Here is a 19,590-nt window from a genome sequence, read left to right as displayed (position 1 = left end):
TGTTTATATATTTTTGGTAGTATTTTATTTGGCCAGGTCCTCCTTGAAAAACACACACACACATATATATATATATATTTTTTTTTTCAGTGAAAGCTTCAGGACAGGACAATTTGTTACTTGTCTGCATCTATCTGGCATGACTCTGTGTTATTTATTTATCTACCTGTTAAGTTTTATGATGGGTTTATGTCAATATAGCAATAACAGAAGGATCCTAGCCTCAGGCTTAGGAACTGAAACTCCTTTGTTCTCCTTGTCTCATTTACTGTGTTCACCATTCCATCCTGTGTTTTTCACCTCAGCCTATTCATATGTCTATGTAAAGAGGATCAAAATCATTTTCCATGTTTTAAGCAAAGATAAGACTCCTATTTATCAATGCCCATTATTAAAGTACAATGGCAGCATATATTCAGAGAACTTCTCCCTGTCTATCAACACTTTGCACACAGGTTTGTGGCTATGGATTTTGGCACAGCCTACCCTTTTGAAACAAACAAAAATTGTCTCTATAGTGCTTACTCTGACTAGCGATCTGATTTAATAGCTGCATCCATCACAGCCTTTACATTTCTGTGATTTTTATATGATTGTTTATTTTGGAGGAAAAGGGTCTTTGCAGTAGGAAGGTATGACTGGAAGGACTACCTAGATCGTGGCATAAAATCTCATCAAGAACAGAATACCCTGATACCAATGTCCAGTTTAGAAGGTACCATACCTTCTACCACTATCAATACTGCTATTAATTAACATTATGAACATCATTATGACCTAGAGCAAGAAACAAAATTCCACAACTATACTATGCCACAGAACCAGAACAGAAGAGATCGAAGACAATTGTAATACCATAATATCCTATATAGCAAGGAATTCCTTAAATACAATTCCCAGATCACCCTAGGAAATAAATAAATAAAGACAAAATAAAAAGATATAAAGTGACTGGCACTGACTTCAGCTGAAGAGAATAAATTTTCTTCTGATCTTAAACAGATGAGTTAGCTATATCAACAAAATAGTTCAGAGAATTTAATTCCAGTGCAATTTGCTGCCATGCTTTCTCCCCTTGGTTTTCATTCTAGTAATTTAAAAACTGAATTCTGCAATGGGAGAAGAGAAAGCAGAAGAGAAAAGTACTCTGGTCTCAGAAAATGGCCAGGAAAGCTTTGAAGTTTATGACCAACACAAACAAGTGCAAGTTTAAGGCTGCCAAGACTTCTTTCAACAAAAATTAGATTTACTGAAACATAAGATATCAATATATTAATGCTCATACTTTTTATACCAGGAAATCTTGGACTTATTGAGATAACCCACACCTTATGTCAAGCTCCACCTTAAAACTTGTTAATCAACTCTACCATACTGAGAAATCATTTTTAGAATCTCACATCACATCTTATTGCAGATCTCCTTCAAATCTACTCCAAATTTATTTATGACTATTTAATAATAATTAGTATAGTTTGTATCTTATCCTTTAACTGAAGTAGTTTTTCTCCTCCTTCCAAGTACTTATATAAATCACTTAATCTCCTCTGAATTTCAGCTGGACTACACTACACAGGCCATGTCCTCTCATGTCTGTCTGAAATGCACTATTTCTTTCCCTTCTCTGAGCATGCTCCAGATTATCTTTCTTATAACAGTATCTCATATGCACACTACATATCACTTATTAAACAATGGTACTAATATTCCTCTCACGCTGCTAATAACGCTTCACTTAACACCTTCAAGAATCTCCTTTGTGATTTCCCTGCTGTCAGCAGGCAAACAGTCATTTCTCTGACTCCTATGCCCAGATTCCTTCCTCCCACCACCTCTTCCTGGCATGCTCCTAGGTAAGTCCCTCTACTAAGCTCCTAGTACAGGTCCCTTCATGCCTGACTTTACTACTGGGTTTCAATTTAGAGCAATTTTTCAGAAGCAGATCACCCCCTGGCTTTCCCTGTTGAATGATATAATCCTTCTCTGCCTATCGATAGCTCTCACTCTTTTGAATACAGTCTTGTCTATGAAAACATTTATCTTATTTTAAAAGATATTGTCATATTTTTGCCTCCAGCTCTGAATCAGAAAAATGTGCAAGTTTTATGTTTTTACTGTTATTTATCTGTACTGAAATAACAAATCATTACCTCAATCTTATCAGGACTACTTGTGCACCTCTATATATGCATTTACATACTTTAAAATATATTGGAGAAAAAAAAAAAAGCCTCACCACAGCAACAAATATGATCCTTCTAACTTAAAGGTGAAAGTATCTCTTTAACAACTTCCCAGGGAACAATTCCACAGTGCCTCTAAATGCTATTTTTAAATGAAATTAATGGTGAGGAAAGCATGTTTAAAATGTGTTTGAAATTTAAACAAATAAAAATAAAATGCATAATTGTTTTCATGTTACTCTGTTTGAAAGCAATGCCTTTTTTATCATTTTAATATTAGGGGGATATTTGCCAATCATAAAAATATTCTATATCATTTACAGAACATTAAATCACTCAAAAATTAGAAATGCCAGTAATCTTTTTCATAAAAATTCCAATTAAAAAATAAATAAAACCAACATGTCTATGGAAAATACTGAAACAAAAATAAAATGTCAAAAGCAACAGTTCCTTTCAAAAGCATTATTGGGATTAGTGACCCTTTTCAATGAAAAAAAATCCTTTCAAAAGCAATCAGCTCCACAAACTATTTAACGGAAATACATTTAGAGGCACTGTGAACTAATCAATCAGCCTGAGTGCACAGAAAAATGACATGCTACATGATTTTGACACAGATGACGTTGCTTCATGAACAAAGTAACTCAATATGCGTAACCCAGCAGATGACAATGGATGGACTGGCTGCTCTTTAGTGTGGCAAATGTCCAAACAAAGAACACGTTCCTTTGACATTTGTTGAAGAGTCATTGTTAGCAGGTTCTTCAGTCAGAAATACTCACGCACAAGAACCAAATTACCACAACTGTTTTATGCACAATCTGAAAAACCTATGGTTATTTTGTACCAGACTCCCAGTGCACATCACATCCTTCTCTGACAAATCAGGTTCATAATAAATAATTTTTTATTACTCTCAGGAGTCTTACCAAATGGGGTATGATGTTTGAATCAAAGTGGGGTGCTGAACAAGTGCCAGGGAAGGCAGCAAAAGAGCTACTTTATCATTTCAGCATTTCAGCCTTCTATTATGATTGCATTGGCACCCTTCCTAATGTATAAGTGAATTTAATTTGCAGCAATGCTTTAAGTAAGGTGTGCTGTATGAACCTTGAATTTTAATGGAAAACATTCTGGATAATTTTCAACACAGTATATGGAATTTAGTGAAGTTCATGCACTTGGCTGCCTCTAAATCTGAAAATGCAACAGATCTGCATGAAGAGTTGAGCAATTCAGAAAATGAATGACCCTCCTGTGGACATGAGAAAGTCCTAGCGAGTTAGTGACTTCAGGTATAAAAGCTGTTTGAATCTGCAACAGATCTGCACCTTTTCTTTTCAAAATCACCTAATGCCCATGCTTCAGAGAAGAAATACAGAATAAATACAAGATTATTCCACATTCTCTTACTTTATTCACTGTATTCCAATATACTAATCATTGGAATACCAAGTCATGTGGCCAATGGCTTAACTCTCATTTGTCTCTGTGAGTCTGTCTGTAGGACCTGTTTTACTTTTGGCCTTTCTCAGGTTGATTAGAAGGGTCTGGAGGGTTAAGAGAAAATCAGCACTTCCAAAATTGCAATACACTTGCATGGTTGTAATCACTCTCATTTCACAATCTCCATACTTTTCTTTCTCTCCCTCTGCTCCCATGACATTTTTCTTCACCTTGCCTACCAGACTCTCTTGCTCCTCCCTTAAATGCTGTCACTGATGTTACAAGATACACGATAGGCCTGTGAGGCAGAAAATACCATCACTTAAAATGTATAGTGGACAAGTCTTTCTATTCTGACATCCTAGTTCACCTCACCCTAAAGACACTAAAGGCTATTAACAAGGCAATAACAATAATAACAGACAATTTGCAGCATACTATAGTTACGTAAACCTAAATCTAGTAGGCTTATGTAATTAAATGATTTCACCGTGTCCCAAAGCAGATGAACTTTCCTATTGTTTCAGTATCACATTGCCCTGTCCAGCCTACAGCAGATCTTTTGCAATGCGCATGCCTTTCAAGCTCCCACACCTGCCGTTTTGCAAAATGTAATCGTCTCCACAGTTTTCATTGGGCTGTAACATTTAGGAAATCCATCCTAACAGCAGGCCATGTGAAAGTATCACTGGGATCTCAGACTACAGTCATAACTCCAGGGATGGATCATCATTGGAGTAACTTGTTGCTTCACTCTTAGCTCCCAAGGCAAAGCTTTTCACTAGCAGCCCATCCAAACTGAACTACTTGCATAGCAGGGGTACATCCCTTCTGTAATTAATTTTATCCTAAACAAAACTCACTCCTGAAAGACAAATCAGCTTGCATAGCAGATAATGGCTATGATGCTTAAGCTGCCTTATGGCCTGTTAAGATCCAGCCTGATGCATCAGCCTTATGATTTCACAGACGCATCTTTAAATATTTCAGCAGCAAAGAAAAAAAAGAAAAAAAGTGATTTTTTTTCTTCTTCATGGAAGAACCAGCATTTTAAGAAAAAGAGCCACCAAGTAAAGGATGGTGCTGAAATATGTTTATATGTCTGTTTTTAAAGGAAAGGAAATGATAGGTTATCAGCTTGGATATGCCACGCTTCATCTGATCATTGCTAGATGTGAGCGATGAAAGCAGAGTTAATGTTCCATAGTGAAAGCAGAAGTGACAGTAATGCCCAGGAATGGACTTCAGCACAAAGAACTCACTGGAAAAGCTCAAATGTCAAGTGCAACAGAAGTTTACATTACTTCAGGTTTTTTAGTTTTGCCCCATGTTTCCTCTTTTTTCAGCCATACATACATACACAGTAATACAATTTACAATCTGGTTTTAGCCTAGCACTTCATTTTCAGTGATAATCTCTGCAGTGAATCAGTAGGATTCACAATGTGTGTGAAAAATCCTTGAAGTTGGAGAAAATAATTGCTATTCTGTAACCTTCATAGGCAATGTGTGCCTCAAGGATGGATAGATAATAGCACAGGCAAAATTCAATTGGACCTGACATTTGTTAATGTTACTTTCCTGAACTAGAGAGGGGATAAGTTCCAAAATAGTTTTTTATCCTTTGTCTACTCCCTACTGGAAGGGAACTGGTATTTAAAGCTTCACTGGATCCCTGCAAGAGAGATCTTACTCAGTTTCCCCCAAATGTTTCACAAGCATTACTCAGCCCCTTCCACCAACCCTCATGCATTGTGTTTCTTTACCAGATGCATCAACACATTTTCAAAAACTGGAAATTCTAAAGAACTTGGTGGATCATAACACAGAAAATGTAACAGGAAGCGAACATGTTTGCAGAATAAAACTGCAACAACAACAAAACACACACACACACAACAATAACAACAACAAACAAACAAAAACAAAAATCCACCACAGGATTCTCTATAAGCTGAATTATATCTGTGTACCACGCACAACAGTGTTACTTTAGCTACCTTGGGGGGCTTGCAGACTATACGGTAGTGATAATTTAATCCTCTGTTTATAAATGCCTCTGACCTATTAGAAACCATGGGCCTGTTTTTCAGAGATCCTGAGCCTGTCTCTTCCACTTTACCTGGAGATGTGTGTGCTTTGTCAGCTCTCCTGGAAATCAAAACCCAGTAACTTTACATGATTTTAATGGCCAAATTCTCAACCTTCAATGGAGCTACATTGATTTATATCAGTTGAGACTCTGCCTCTCATGCTGTGTTTCTTAGCACCACAATTTCTCTGCTTAAAATAAATAAATAAAATAAAAATTAGACAATAAGAAAAAAATATATTATTCCCAAGCTATTTCTTTGCCCAAAACTTTATAAATGTGGTGAGAAACAAAGCAAAAAGAGTATTACTATTTTGTACAGTATCTTCTGGCAAGGAGTTCTTTGCAAAACTCAAACTGTATATGTGCAGCATATGTAAATCATTCTTTCCTTTTATAGACAAGAACTGAAGTAAAAGGACTGCTTTCTGACAGATTTCAGGACCAATGACTATGAAGTGACTGTTAAATCATGTATTTATATTGGAATACAACGCATAAAATCACTTGTCCGGAAAGTTGGCTATACTTATCACTGGGAAATAAATAAAAATAATATACTGTGGAAAAAAGTCAAAATGTTTGATAAATAAGTTATTGGAGGAACAAGTTGCTAAATCTTCTACCTATCAGAGGCTCTCTGTGATACGTGGCACAAGTGGCATCTTACTGACCTCAGCTGGGTATGCGCACTTATATAAAGGCCATCTAAGCAGTTGAACTATTGTTCCTAGGGTAAAAAATCAGAGGTAGTTCCTTCACTTGCTCCCAAATGTAAGGGGTGGATGGGACCAGAAGCACCTCCCTTTCCAAGGAAAGGAAATGGAAAGAGCATTACTTTTGCCTAAAGCTTGGCCATTAACTTGGGTATAATTAACTGACTGATGCACCGCACAGCCTCATACTCTGGAAGAAACCGTTTGGTGGGCACACAGAGGGGCTTCTAGGCAATATTAATTCCCTAGATGTATGTTTGTGAAGACAGAGTAGGTGCTGTTGACGCTGACACTTGGGTCACATGGGACCCAGTCTGCCGTAGTCTGCAGGGGAACGGGAGTGGGAGCCTCTGCCTTGTTCCACTCCAATCCTTGCCACTCAGTACTCTGATGTGTACAGCACATGTCCTGTCAAGATCAGGAGGTCTGACCACTGTTGTAAAATAAACTGCTGGAAAAATCAATGCTGGTATTTGCTGCTTTCAGTCACAGGACTGAAACTCTTTTTCATCCTCTCCTGAAACCAGTGCTGCTGCCTTCTGCATACTCCTTTGGCAGGCTGCCACTGCTAACTCCTTCTTACCTCCTGGCTTCCAAGTGCAGCCAACCTGACTGGACACAAGCTGACTGTATGACATTCAAAGTCTTTATGCTGAACTCCTCAGTTCCTTCATTGAGGCATGTAGACTGACAGTGAATAGAATCAACTAAACCAATCGTACAGTGTCAAATAATTCCTTACTCAAGTCCATGATACTTAAATACCAGATTTTTCAATGCCATTGTTCATGTAAATCTTTGTAGTAAGGCTTGACTATACTTCGCTTTTTTTTTTTTTTTTTTTTTTTTTTTGAGTTTCTTAGATTATTGGTACTTCCTAGCTTTATGTTTTTGGCCTATGAATATTTGAGAATAATATAGCATGATGTGGAAACAATGAAGATTGTCCTTTGAATATCTACAGAGGTTCTTCAGTATCCAATAATAAGGTGACATGATTGAATGATTGCAAGAGACTATTAGGGCATGCAATTTTGGTGGAATGTACTTTGATCTCAAACTGATAATTTGGGAAATTCCCCACAGTTTCACAAGACACACTATTTTGTACAGATGTGATCACATACAAAAGCCATTCCTCCACTTTTAAGAATTTTCTAACTCTTCAAAAGCAAGGCTTTGTATTCCAGAAATACAGAGTTTCAGTTGTGGAGGTTGGAATTCTTAGTCTCTCTTAGTTCAGATTTATTGTACTGACTTCTGGAAATAAGACAGATGTAGACACAGACTCCTGTCAAAGCTGTGCCAGAAAAAGCTGTTTCTCCTGCACTACAGAATACGAGTGTGCTTGTGTAGTGGCTTAAGGTTAGTTTTCACTGGCTGGACATTCACTTACTCCACTAGGTCAATTCTCCAGTGGCACACAGGAGATGCATGTGGCAAAGAAACATGGAGCTGCCTTGTACACAGAACGTTTTTAGACTGCGTGCCTATGTTTCACTGAAGAAAAAGAGAAAGCATAGAGTTTTGTTCTTTCCCTGGCTTTATACTCCTGATCAGCAGAGTAAGTATCACTATTTCAAGTCTCTAGAACTCTTTCCCCTTAACTGTAAAGGAAGGTAATGCAAAATTAGAAGAATTCCATGCCTGACTAACCAACTCTTTGAATTCCTCATCTTTTCTTTGCTAGACCTATTTCTTTCATTCATCCAGGTCTTCGTGGATGAGAGCCCTCAACTTTCAGAGATACCTGACTCACCTTTCTGACAGACACACTCTGTATATCCAGCTGCTCTAGAAACGGCTGCTGGTTGTTACAGATTTCAGTTTACAGTGACCGCTCTTCCCACTAGCTTCTAAAATTATCTTCTAACAGCACAACTAACCAGTAGCTAGACATCAAAATCCTTTTACTTTTTCACTGTGCAGGTCCTATACCTGTTATCATCCACCACCAATATCCCAACATCACTTATTCAGCACTGAGCTTTTAGCCATGTCCAGACTCTCTTCATTTTCCCATTTATTCTGAGTTCACTCCCCTACAGTGCATGTTTATATTCAGAAGCATTTAAATTGGCTGAATCCACAATCCACTCAGCTAATTTCTGTTGGGTACCACCTATCTAATTTACCTTGCACAGCCATAAAATGAAATGACTATATTTTAACTACTTAAATAAAAAACAAAGAAGAAAAATCCACAAGCATGAAGTATATTTTTAGTTCAGTTACTTCACTCTTCTATAAACAGAAAGTGTTTTTTTTTTTTCTTATGCTATAAGGAGTTATAAAACTACTTGTCAAAGGGTTTAACAATTGTGTTTCCATGTTAAAGGCTTTAGAACTAAATTCATCTCAGAAATGACTTAACCCTTTTTGCTCTGCAAAGATATCAATTTTAATAACTTGAGTCTACAGTCTTGGGAAGATATCTATTCTAAGCACAGATATACATATAGCCATGTGAGTCTTACCAGTTGGTCTTTAGTGCTGTTTCTGTTGATGATTCATTTATTCTGTAGGTAGAAATAAGTATAGCTAATGAGATCACAGAAACCTTCTGACAGCTTTGATGTGAATACAATCCCTATATTAAGAGCAGTGTGTGGAGGAGTAAGGAGGGGGGATGTTCTCACTTGTTATTTGAAAAAAAGTTTGGTGGATCTCAGCACAGTGCATAGCACACTGATGTTCAAAAAAATCACTGTCAACAGTCAATTTAAAACTGGCACCATTCTTGGCAATACTAGTAAAAAATAATGATTAAATGGGCACAGTAAGATTAGAACAGGCCTGCAATGCATTTGCTGAAGGAAAAGTGTCCTGGGAAACTTACTGTCAATCCCATCTGTGTAATGAAAACGTGGTCAATCCAACATTTTCAATTACAAGTAATTTTAGTTTTAAAAATGTATGGTGTAAATTTTCATATGTCTTAAATCTGTAATGCCCTATTGACTTCAAGAAAACTATGCTAGTTCTTATAAGCTGAAACCTCACCTCTAATTTTTCAATACTTCTCATGACATTTCTTAAAAAATAATTGTACTTAACTACCACCTTAACTTTTTATTTGTTCCTCTATAGCTATGCTAATTATTTAGTGTCCTTAATTCCGAGCAGTCAATAGTAAGGATTCAAATGAGCAAACCAGAATGGAAATGGGTACTGCATTTTGCTTTGGTGACCTGCAGTGGTATATATTTCACCTAAACTTAGCAATGTATAAGTCAGACAGCTAGTCTAAACTGCAAACCTAGGAAGCTTTAATGTTTATTTGACAAGAACAGGTACCTTTCCAGAAAGCTATTCAGTCCATCAAAGCCACTTTCTCTCTCCTAACCACAAAGAGAGCTCAGGCGGTAGAGCTATCATGGGGTGGGGCTACTGCTGAGCAATACCCACTTCTGTGGAAGGAGCTGTGAAGCTAACATCAGAGGGTTGCTCAGGAGCCCAGTTGTACTTTGAGGCTGACCATATCACCTAACGGAACTGAGAACCCCTATAAAGCTGTTATCATCCTCCACCTATGAACTACTTTGTTAATATCAGTTTTCTGAGGCAGTATACATCTTGTAGCTCTCAGTCCCATGAGGATTTTGGCACCAAAAACTTGTGATCCCTGCTATAGAGTGAGTTTTTCAAAGCATCCCATTCTATGCAACCACTATCTACCACCAGAAAATTATAAAGCAGCATTACTGTGATGTGAGGCATGTGATGGAAGTCCCTCCTTATATCCGAAGGCAAAGGGAAGATAAAAGTATATATATATAAAATAATAATAATAATAATAATAAAGTATTATTCAGTTCTATTCTCAACAATCTTCAAAATATTACAGAAAAAAAAGTAGTAGCAATAAAGCAAAAAATTTCATGCAATGCAAACCTTTTATAGGGAAAGGGGAGAAATGACTTTTTCTTGTGTTCAGAACCTAGGAGCTTTTGAAATCATCTTTTGTTTTTTTCTATATGTACACAGAAACAACAAGTCAAAAATACTTTACATCAGCAGACTGAAGCTCAGAGGAAGAAAACTTCTAAGCTCTCTCTGAAATGACGAAAATGGGAATAGGACTGAAGACACCTTGAGCAAATAAAACAGACAGACTGAGCAGCTCCAGACAAGATGCTACTAACACTCGTCTCCCTCTTCCTTACATTTGGATCCACTTTGACAGCATGATATCTAAAAGCCATTACCACAGTCTACACCATGACAAAACTTGTACAGTTTTTTGTTTTTTTCTTTTTCCTCTATGCTTTGGCTTTTCCTTTAGAGCAATCCAAATCTGCATTATTGTAATAATTTCACTGTCAGTGAATTGCATAAAAATTCAGTGAAAATTGACTAAGTTTGGCCTTGGTTGAAGATCTGACCTGCATTTATGAAACAAAAGGAAAAAAAAAAAAAGTTGTATGGAAATGTAATGGTCTTAAATCTTGCATTCATGTGACCTGTAAAGATGTTAACAGCATTTAGGAAGTATGGGTTGTTCATTAAGCAAAATCTATGGGTTACATAAAGTGAATCCTTAATTTACACACACACATATTTTTTACTTTTTTTTTTCCCACAATTTTCACATTTACATTTCTAATGTATGGGAGTATGCAAATGCAAAAGCTGGCAGAAACTGTTCCTTTCTTCTTCCTGATCATAGCTCCTTGTTTCCTTGTTACTATGACAGGTGCATGCACCCCCCAAATGCACTCAATTTCACTCTGAGTGCGTGTTTCCTTGTATCAATGGGGGCTAGAGAATTGAAGGCATTCTAATTCAGTAAGAAGGCAGTCCCTCAAAGCACTAAAATGATTATAAAGAAAGAATACTGACTTCCCTCCTCCTGAAGAACTACAGGAAGATGCTTGTTTGTCTAATCTGCTGGATTAAATCCTGCAGTGAATCTCTACTGCAAGGAAGTACGTTGCTAATTCACCAAACTCTTTTTCAACAATGAACTAAGGCGCCTGTGTTAAGCTCTTATTCTGCATTTTTCCTGCTTTGCCCAGTTTAGCTCAAGGTGACCATGCTTTAGCCACTCTCAAAACTTCAAAGAACCCAGTGAAACAAGACGTGGGTAGTCAGAGAATCACCTTCCTGCCCTGTCCCAGTTTCAACCATTTAATGGATCAACGAGGCTAACCAAGAGGATAGGATGAGCGACAGGATGCTATCAAGGTAGTCCTTGGCATCAGCAGGCCTGGTTTCAAGTTAGACACAACTTGAAGTTAGCATCTTATGAAACTCAACAATTCCAAAACCATTCTTCCTCTCCTCCTCTTCCCTCAAGACTATAGATCCAACAAAATATACTATTATATTCATTCTCTTCCCAGAACACTTCTTTAGCTTCTCTCTAGTTACTGGTTATCTACCCAGAAAGTCTTATTACAATTTTATAACAACAGGTTACACAAAATAAAAACCTTTTTGTTCCTGATTCTTGACAGGGTGAGATGCAATAGCCAGGCTTGGGAAACTGCACTGGTGGAGTGCACAGGGATTATACTGGGCGTTTTTGGCAAGGTGGTAGATGGACTTAGTGCATCTCTCTAATGCAGGCCTCATTTCATGTAACATAAATGCGCACTCAGATCTTTATACATAAACATTGCAAGGTTTGTAGCAGAAGCTGTGAAACTGAAGTGCTCCATTCACATGAGGAAGGGCGGTTGTCTTGGAAATGTTTCTCCTAGCTGCCCTCCAGCTCTGCTAATAAGTGTCTTCCCCTAAAAACAACAACATACGAACCTACCAATTCTTTGAGCTCTCTGTGAATCTAACAAATACACATTTTAATGATACATATCCTTTAGCATAACATCATATTTTCAATAGCATCATAGTATTTACTCCAAGCCTAACAGCTGCTCTTCTCCTGACTAACTGAAAGACGGACTTAACTGTTAGAAAGTAGCAAGCTGTAGGTAGGGCTTCCACAAATTAATGTTTCCTAGTATAATATACTATATTCTAAAGAAAAGAAGAACTCAAAAAAACAAAACAAACAAACAAAACACATTTCATTCACACATAAACAGGGAAATATTAACAAGCCAGAGACATTTCTTTAAAATAAGCATTTATACTCAAGTAACCAGCCGATACCAAAAGGAAGTTTTCCTTCATGGACAATAGGAGTTTCACAACCATCAGTCTCTGCTTGACCTGGGGAAATGCATGCCCATCAAGAGTTGGACTGTGTCCTCATACTTTCTTCACAAATCATATACATCTGGTGTGAAGGACAGGTGACAACAAGAACAAGGAGATGGATTCTATATTATTAAAAGTGAGTGAATACAGTGCTGCATTTCACAAAAAAACACAGTTAAATGACTTTCCCCCATTCTTCTCTCCTCATTATTTTGCTTTTTGATTGTTCAGTTGTATCGAGTTTGTATTTTACTAGAACTATAAGCTTGTGTAATCAGTGGACTAATCTTACGAGTGATTTTTCTTGTCATATTGGCAGTATTCCAGAAAAAGCATTACAATAAACATTATGGGTTTAGTTTATCTATTTTTTTTTCTTGCAAACTTATACACAAAGCTAGACTTCTTATAACCCAAAGCTATAAGGTTCCAAACATCTGAGAATTTCCTGCTAATACAATTGCTGTAGAATCATAGACTCATCTAACACTATCAACTATTGTTGATATAAAACAATTGCTAATACTCCTAACTATACTGAGTAGAAGTAACTTTCATTTACCAAGGAATGGGAGAAATCAGATTAACAGTAATACTAAAGTATAATAGAGCACGGTATTTTGATACTAGAAGAAGATAAAGATGATACTCTTATGGTTTCACAAATAATCTGATGACATTGCTAAGACATAAAAAGCATAGTGGATTAAAATCTTACCTCTGAAAAAAGAACAAATAGATTAGTGAATAATAAAAATACTTCCATAAAGTTAGAAATCAATAATTTTACAGACATACAGAACTCACTGAATTTAAACCAGTAATTTCACAGAATCATAGAACGGTTAGAGAGAGAACGAGAGAGATATGAGATTAAAAAGAATAATAATGATGAGCTTAAGAAGAATAGAATCATAGATGTCCCTGCCACGGGCAGGGATATCTCCCACAAGACCAGGTTGTCCAAAGTGCCGTCCAGCCTAGCCTTGAACGCCTCCTGGGATGGGGTATCCACAGCTTCTCTGGGCAACATTTTGCAGTGCCTCAGCACACTGAGTACAGAATTTCTTCCTTATATCTAATCTTAATCTCTTTCAGTTTAAAACCATTACCCCTTTTCATGTCACTACATACCCACAAAAAAGTCCCTCCCCAGCATTCCTGTAGGCTCCCTTTATGTGTTGGAAGGCTCTATAAAGTCTCCCTGGAGCCTTCTCTTCTCCAGGCTGAACAACCCCAACTCCCCTGGCCTGTCTTAATAGGAGAGGTGATCCAGCCCTCTGATCATCCTCCTGACCCTCCTCCGGACTTGTTCCAACAGGTAATTTGTTATTTTGTTATCAATATTCCATTTATTGATGTTATCTGTCTACTAAAAAGCTGTAATTTTCATGTGCACTGATTATGCCAATGGCAGATTAAAAGCAGTTTTATAAAAAATGTTGAAAATTAATTCACTGTCCATCTTTTTTCTTATCTTAAGATGTTCTTTATGTGTACCAAGACTCAGCAAATAGTAAGCAAGTCTAAATATGCACTCAGAATCAACTGGGTAGATTTGTTCCAAGTGTCCATACAATGTTTTCTACATTGTCACATTGCATCTTGTGTTATTACTGCAATATCTTGGAGCGAAATTGTAATGCACAGCCATAGCTCTCAGCTTTGAAGATTCCATAGAGGTCATAGCTAACCCAAAACTGTGTGAGGCAGCGAGGTAATTCCTGCTCAGCACATTTCAGTAATATCACTTGATGGATCTCACTAAAATTAATCATAAAGCCTGGTTTGAATGGATTGGTGAGTTACACTGGAATATCAACAAACTGTATAGATAGATTCAGTTTTGAAAGGGAAGTATGAATAAGATTATCTATCATGGCACCATCAAATTCCCCAAACTAACGCAGTCTGCAGTTTCTACTAAAAGCATAAAAATCTTCATCAGAAACAATGAAAAGTAATACTGACGCTAATTCTGATGACGACCAAGGTAATAAGTTGTTCCCATGGTGCAGAACATCCACGAGAGATGCAGGTAAAAGGTGATAGCCTTTTACAAATACAGGCGAACTGGATGGTAAATGCTGAGAAACAAGAACAGAGCAATATGGCAGACAAAGAGAAAGAGGCTATTGAGCCAGAGTATTGATCTCAGTACGCCAGTGGTTTTCACACAGGAAGAAAAATATTACAGGCACTATGGAAGGAATAGGTATAAAGAGATCATTTAAAGAATTCAGCTCTGCACACATTTGTGAAGAACTCATTTCCATCATAAAGGTTGGTCTGGGAGAAAAAATTCTCAAGAAGCAACTTCATGCTAACAGAAAGGGTATATTTTCAAAAGTAGTGAATTATAATTGGTAAGGTAGGGGTAAATATTTTCAAGCAGAAGAAAAGCTGATGCTTAACAGACAGATAGAATGGAATAGCAATATTCCAAATAAAGGCGAGTATGAAAATTCAAATTTGCCAGCATTATCATCACACGCATTCTTCAATTTTATTTATTTATTTATTTATTACTATTTTCTGGAACTCTCTGCATACCACAAACACGAACCAGAATATTCTCATATTTCTCTATATAAATGCATGGGCTAAATATCAATTAATACATAAACTTCTAAAATCAATTACAATAGACATGTAAACAAAGTAATAGGTCACTAAGTATTAGATTGGCAAAAATAGTCACTGAAAATCTGTATTTCTCCATGTGCAGAATAGTTGATGGTTGTGCTAACTTCTGCTGTACTTCTTCTGCCTACATGTCTTAACACTTATCTGGTTGCATCAACAACATGACTTTATTTCCATTCCTACCTTCTGAACATATTCCTAAAAGCTAAGCGTATGCCAGTTCTACTTAGAGATAACATGTGCATAAAAATAACTTCTGCCATATGAATATCCATCATTCAGAACCTAGAGTGATCAACACTACCTTTAAAAAATATAGAGAGAAATAAAGGGAAAAAAATGAATGACATTTCAAAATTCTTTATATGAAATTAAAAGGATAATTTAAAAGGAAAAAAGCAAGCTTCTGGCTATTGGACAGTTCAAGTAACCATTTAACACAGAACATTCTTAAACATACAATCGTTTAAGATACATATTTCCAAAAACATATTTTATCTATAGTGCTATCCATATATGAAAATATAGGAACTGAACTCCTGAAATTCTTCATGCCCTAGTGTCTACTGACTTTGAATTTGCAAGAAATTAAGTGTTGGGGATCAGGTCAATAGCTCAAAGTCATAACCAATACAGATTCAGCATCATAACCTCCTTAAACCAAAATATCGTCCCAGAAGAAGCAATCACTGGCTGAAGCTAAGAAAAAGTTCTTTTTCTACTTCACTCGCAAGTCCTCATATTCCTTGATCCAAACTGAATCCTGTTTTACAGTTAAAAAAATACACAAGCCTACTGAGGTTTTACTGACCCAAAACGCTCTAAAAATACCCCTGATGATTTCTCGGCATTTGGTCTCACTTGTGACCTTTATTTTCTAGAAACGATTATTGTTACCTCCTTGCACTGTACATTTCCCTACAGGATATCATCAACCTTATGTCAGTCTTGCTCAGCGGGTTCTCATATACAGCTTGAACAATTCTTCACATACTTCTAGTTTTCACTGAAAATCATGCATCATTTATTTTTATATTTATTCCTAGTTTATTTCAATTACATGTAGAGTTTTAACATGCAGTTAAGCACACTAACATATAAAATACAGAGACTTGCTGGTATCAATAATTTAAGAGTGCTTAATTTTTATTAAATCACACATATTCAGGCAAATATGTGAATCGAGGCAGTAAAAGATAATATTTTTTAAAGACCTTTCCAGCCTTGCAACTAAATATTTTGCTATATAGCATTTTGTGTGATGTTCCTATGATAATACACTTGATAGTGAACCTTTGATTCTCAATCCTCCCCTGCACTTAGCTCATTAATTCATCTTCAGAGTCTATATTTCTGTCTCATAAGCCACTGCAGAGCCTCATTTTGTTTACTTTATTTCAGTAACCCTCACCCTCTGTTCCATCATGTGGGAAATACTCATTTATGAACGTCTAAGTTTTGATATCATATAATTTTGGAGAGTTGGAAAAATGAAGCTGGGGGGAAGGCAGGTAAGAACTTAAAAAGATAAAAAGAAAAAAAAAAACAGAGAAAAAAGTTATTAATTTCAAGTGATATATCAAGGATCTAAAATGCTAAAGCATCTATATGTAGACAAATATGAGAAACAATGTTCATAAGCTGACTTTACTTGCACACATCAAAGTGTGCAAGTAAAAACAGTAGGCTGGCCCCCAAGTAGAAAGTAGCTCAAAAGATAATAGTATGGATACTTAGATCATGTCATATATGCCATTTGTGCTTCCTCAAGCAACGTAAAAACTATACATTTCATGCAGAATTTTAAAGAATGCTTAATTCCTACAATTCTTACCATTAATTCCTACAGAGCAATTAACTTCTGCCGTACAAGAAAATAATTCTAAAATGTGTTTAAAAATATTTTTGTAAGCTTCAGACAATGATACTGTCTGTACCCAGACACACAATTTGAGAGGTTTTATGTACTAGCCAAAAATAAAAATAAAAAAATCCTGATATGACCTCTCAGTAATAATACCATGCAATATATTCCCAAATCACACCTTAAGCCAAAAGACATATAAGTAAATGAGCAGAATTTCTCCCAGCAGGTTGTACACAGATTGGGAACAGGGATTCCTGACACAAGTGATGCTAATAGAATAAATATCTACACTAGAGAGTCACTCATGACTCTTTTATTCTATATCATATTTTTATTCTAATAATTAATTTTAACTATTCTAATTCTCGTTTTCAGAGAAAGAAGGACCAAATATCAAACCAGAAAATTCTTTATCCATCACATTTTCATACTTATCAGATTTAGAAATTCATTTAGAATTTATATAATTCTTTCAATTTCATGTATTCAACAAGTTAACACCAACCAACATGAATTTATTCAATTTTAGCTCATCACCATCTCTGAAAGTTTCTGATAGTATTGCATCAACACACCAAAAACTTTGTTAAATTGTTTCTAGCAGTCTCCAAAATACAACATTCACCATCGTCCATTAATTTCTAGTACTGTTAGTAGAGAACATATTAATATTTTACTATAAGGCTTATTAAAAAAAACTGTTCTTCGGTAAAATGATTTCCTATATATTTTAAAAGTAACAAAAAGAAAAAAAATCTTTAGAAGAAAGCAATGATCTTCTTCGAAAACTGTTTTCCTTTGGTAGGGGGTGGGGGTAACTGAAAAAAAAAAAAAAGGTTTTTATAGTATCAATATTTCTATTTTTGCCTATTTTTTACCTGGAAAGCTCTTGTGGAAACCTTTGTGGTCATGGAACTCACAACCCATTTTCTTTTCCTCACATTATAGCAAACTAACAATGTAGGTAAAAGCTCAGAGACTTCCTCTAATACAAGGAAAAACATCATTAGGACTGATTCTTCACTACCACAAGGTTTCAAAATCCATTTAATTATTTGAAAGCAATGTAAAATGCCTATTCCAATGCTGGTATCAATCACAATACAATTTTCACAATTAGGACTTGTACAGAGATGCAAAGAAGTGAAACATCAGACCCACAGTACTAAAAGATCTTCTATATCCTAAATTTCTCCCGTGACTCAGTATCCCCCTGTACAAATACAAAATACAAGATTGTACTCTCATCAGTATACTTGCCCCCCCATCTCCTGAACTGCATACAGATTTTTCTGAGTATTATTCAATAATACTTATGTTTTCTAGATTTTTTATTAAATAATTCTTTACTAAATAGATTATAAAATCTATTACAGATAGATTACAATCTATTACAAAATTTGACTATGTGTAATGTTGTTTGCTATGATTCTGGTAGTTCACCTAATTAACAGAATACATTCAGAAACTTTGCTACTGTGCCCTGTCTGCTACAGAGAAACCTGAGCTACTACAATCCTCATATACTATATTTAGGAATATATTTCTGATATCAACATGATAACAAGAAAGGAAGCTGTAACATTTTAAAATTCATTCTCTGTTGCTAAATCTTTTCTCTTTCTAGCTAAGAGTTAAACAGCATCCATCCTTGGTTTCATTTAATTGCTTTATGAAGATGCAAAAGTCAGAAAGAAGATTTCATGAAAGTTTTCCAAATAATTTCTTCAATATTGTTGCAACTGACAACCAGATCCAGCATGCGCTTTAACCACAAACAAAGGTGACTGCAAGATTGACATAGATACCAAAAAAATCTCTTCCCTCTAATTTACTTTTGCTACCAATGAAGAACCTACAGTTATCAACTTAAAAGTCAGTTTGAGATCTGTCAAAGAAACTGATCACCAATCACCCTTTTAAATGTTTGTTTAATACAGTCATATGTGTTTCTATAAAGAGATACAGATGAAGCAGCCAAGAATGAAGTTTGGAAAAAAGGTAACAGCAGACCTAAGCAGACACGCAACATTAATGAATGTAAAAAGGAAGGAAAGTGATTTTCAGTTTACCTGTCCTCAGTAATTCATGGTACAATTAATTATCTTCCATACCAAAGTATATTTCATTTATTTTCTCAAATGGCATGCCGTATCTTAGGATATTTCCATATTAACAATCTCCATTGCACATTCCTTTTTTCTGTCAACCTGTGTGTGTTAGGGGGAAAAAATAACATTTTATGGTGCATTGTGTCTCATGCTGATAGAGGACCAGATTTAATCACGATTTATAGTATACATACATAAAAATATCATGACTCAATAATGAAACAGAAACACCACTGGAGTACAGGTTCTTAATATTTCTTAGGCAGACCATCTAAAATATATGATTTATAACCATAGAGAAAGAGAATTAATTTTGTTTTAACTAGAGGTTAAATTTGTTCAACTAGAATTATTCTTCTCT

The 19,590-nt window shown here is 35.9% G+C and overlaps 1 protein-coding gene across 11 annotated transcripts in view; it reads right to left on the bottom strand.

Moving 5' to 3' along the window:
• Positions 1–19,590, bottom strand: part of LRRC4C (leucine rich repeat containing 4C) — a 515,374-nt gene that overhangs the window by 199,078 nt on the left and 296,706 nt on the right. For 7 of the 11 annotated variants that reach the window (XM_080594596.1, XM_080594586.1, XM_080594598.1 and 4 more), the window contains one exon: positions 19,191–19,328. The exons of 3 other annotated variants lie outside the window; for them this stretch is intronic. The gene's annotated coding sequence lies outside the window, so the exon portion shown is untranslated. Of the gene's footprint in view, positions 1–12,557; positions 12,685–19,190; positions 19,329–19,590 lie in introns of all 11 variants that reach the window. One more of the 11 variants, XM_080594599.1, reaches the window with a different exon arrangement.

This window comes from Anser brachyrhynchus (assembly GCF_964034855.1).
Source record: "Anser brachyrhynchus genome assembly, chromosome: 5".
Classification (NCBI taxonomy): domain Eukaryota; kingdom Metazoa; phylum Chordata; class Aves; order Anseriformes; family Anatidae; genus Anser; species Anser brachyrhynchus.
This window is presented reverse-complemented; position numbering and strand designations above follow the sequence as displayed.